Source organism: Octopus bimaculoides, chromosome 25, assembly GCF_001194135.2.
Source record: "Octopus bimaculoides isolate UCB-OBI-ISO-001 chromosome 25, ASM119413v2, whole genome shotgun sequence".
In the NCBI taxonomy this organism is placed as follows: Eukaryota; Metazoa; Mollusca; class Cephalopoda; order Octopoda; family Octopodidae; genus Octopus; species Octopus bimaculoides.
In genome coordinates this window covers 23,474,746-23,478,241 of record NC_069005.1, presented here as the reverse complement: position 1 = coordinate 23,478,241, position 3,496 = coordinate 23,474,746, and positions in this window count along the sequence as shown.

Genomic DNA, 3,496 nt, shown 5'->3' with positions numbered 1-3,496 from the left:
CACACACACACACACACACACACACACATATATATATATATACGTATACGCGTACACGTACGCACTCGCATACGCACGCACCGATACACTAACTCTAACACACACGCATCATACATCGGTGAGCCAGCAGCTATCGACTATCGTATTCTAAATGACGGTTAATCATGTTATGACGTCATGGAAGGTTAAAAGAATCAATAGTTTACAATTGATTAGCTGTTCAAATATCGATCAATCGAAACTACATCTCGTACAATGATGATGACGACGACGATGATGAAGATGATGATGATAATAATAATAATAATAATAATAATAATAATAATAATAATAATAACAGCAACAACAGCAACAACAACAGTAATGATGATGATGATGATGATGATGATGATGATAATAATAACAGTAATGATGCTGATATTGATGATGATGATGATGATGATGATGATGATGATAATAATAATAATAATAATAATAATAATAATAATAATAATAATAATAATGCTCTATAGCCATTAAATTAGTTGTTTTTTAAACAAACCAATCAATGGTTTCCATTAGTTTTCCACTGAATTCGTTTAGCAATTAGGCATTTGTGTGTGTGTGTGTGTGTGTGTGTGTGTGTGAGCGTCTGTGTCTGTGCTATAATATGTTGTTATTAAATGTGTGTATGGTGGGGTAGAGTATGTAACGGTTTGTATATGTGTATTGCATGCATATATATATATATATATATATATATATATATATATACATGCCTGTTTATTGTGTAGCCGTGAGGGTATATAAAGTGATATACATGTATCGGCTTTAAAAGAGTATTAGAGATCTTAGTTGTGCTACCGTGTGAGACTATGGATCTGCATTGAGAAAGCTACACTCCAAGGCGCAATCCTAAGCAATTTTCTTAATAGAAGACTGAAAGCTGCTCATGCATACAAGCCTACCCTTTCTATACCACCGATTGCTATCCAATGGAAAAGCATGGGTCGATAGAGCCTGGTATCATTATCATCTTCTGTGACACTGTCAGAGAACAAAGACCGTAACAAATATGGTAAGGCATCTTAGTTAGTTTCTTAGTTACCTTCTCGAGTCAAAAGGGCCGGTTTCCCGGTTTCATCGCGTATATATTCCCTACCTGGACGGAAGGCCGGTCCGTCGCAGAATTACTCATTTTTACCAGCTGGGTGGACTGGAGCAACGTGAAAATGAAGTGTTTTGCTGAAGAACACTACGCGTCGCCGGGTCCTGGAATCGAAACCACAATCTTACGATCATGAGCACAATACCTTAACCACTAAGCCACGTGCTTCCACAATGCTTCTCATACAGCCCTCTAAATCAGTGGTTTTCAACTGGGGTCCATATGGCCCCTGAGGGTCCATATAAGATTTTTTGGGGTCCACTTAACGAGATAGTAAACTGGGGATCCTCAATAGTATTTTAAGAGCCCCTGAAAATATTTTCTTTAGATGTATGTATTGGTATTTATTGCAAGCAACAGCTAGGTTTCTTTCTCTAACATTTTACGTAGTTCAATCTACACAAGTTAATGTGTGAAGGACAAAATAGGAATTTTGAAAGCAGTTTCTATAAAACTAGTTTTTGACTATGGAATGGCTATGGGAGTCCACCAGAATAAAATAGTAATCAATGGGGTTCATAGTTAAGAAGTTCGCTTTGCAGGCAAGCGCTTTCGAGTTCAGTTCTACGGAAAGGTTTAGTCGAACGAATTGACATCATAAGTCGGGTCCTATTCTATCTATCTATCTCTCTTATGCCGAAATCGCTAGATTATGGAGAAGTAAACAAACCAATACCGGTTGTGAAGCAGTGGTGGGAGACAAACACAAAGACTCAGATATACACACGCGTGCACTCATATACACATAACTGATATACAACGTGACAACCTTGGCAAGTGTCTTCTATTGTAGCCCAGGACTGACCAAAGACTTGTGAGTTGATTAGGTAGACGGAAACTTAAAGAAGCCCGTCGTCGATGTCTGTTATGTGTCTTTGTGCTTGTATTTGTCCCCCACCAACGCTTTACAACCTGTGTTGGTTTATTTACTTTCCCGTAACCTAGTGGTTTCGACAAAGGAGACAGATATAATAAATATCCGATATAAGAATAAGTAATGAGGTCGATTTGTTCGACTAAATCCTTCAAGGTGGTGCCCCAGCATGGCCACCGTCCAATGACTGAAACAAGTAAAAGTGATTTGAACGTAGAGTGCAGAAGACATCTGACTCTCGAGCAATTTCTCCAGTCCACCTTTCATGGACTGGTAATTTATTTTATCGACTCCGAAGTTAGCCAGGGTAGGATTTGAACTCAGAGCAGACAGAATCGAAACAAATACCGGAAGGCATTGCCATCTGACTCTGTAACGACTCTGCTAATCTGCAGCCATAATAACTAGCTATCACTGGATATTGGTTTCAAATGTTGGTACAAAGCCAGTATTATTTGGAGAAGGGTTAGTCATTTACGAAGAGGTGCTGAAAAGCTCCTGGCTTTAAGGGTGTCACGAAAGGCCTGGTTGGAGGCCCAACCTTCCGAATTCTGATGTGGGTTTTTTTTTGCCAGCTTGCCACCTTATTAGCAATCACTGGTATTATAAGTAATATTAGCAATCACTGGTATTATAAGTAATACAAGTAGCGGCGTTACAACGATATACAAAAGTCGAAAATACAGTATTTGATAACATATAATGACGCAGTTTTTTCAAAAAAAGAAAAAGAAAAAGGACAAGGGATGTCTCGAAAAATTACCCAGGATCCAACATACCAAGCTGTGCCTATATTATATACTTTAATGCAGTAAACACTTTTTTTTCTTGAATAGGCACAGCAGAAATTGGGGCGCGCAATATAAATAACTGAAAAAAAAATTGGAGAAGTGGCAGAATCGCTAATGCCGGATAAAAGTGCCTTGTGGTGTTCGGACTTCAAATCATACCGAAATCCAAATTGCTTTTCATCTTTCCGGGGCTAATAATACAAGACTGATTTCTATACAACCTCCGCTTCCTCCTGAAATTTGGCAGAATCGATAGAGTGTCAGACAAAATGCTTTGTAGTATTTGATTCTGAGTTCAAACTACACAACTGGAGACTTTTCTTTCATCTTTCTATAGAGTAGAATCGGTTGAGTGACGGACAAAACAATTATTTATTTTTTGTTTTAGGTGTATTTGTTGTTGTTTCTTGAAGTGGCAAGATGTCTTTTACCGGCTTTAACAATTATGAATATTTCACAATTTCAAAGTGACTAGAAATCTCTTCTGCAGTCGGATTATTTCCTAAAATATCTTTATCTAATAACACATTTTCGAATATTTATATTTTCGGATTCTATTTCATAACGAAATAAACACAAAAATGTGGATTTTGAATACTTTATTGTGTCTTTAGATATATATTTTTTTCATTGCAAATATGGTGGTTCGGGCTGTAATGGCGAGCTCGGTCCATAACGGACAAA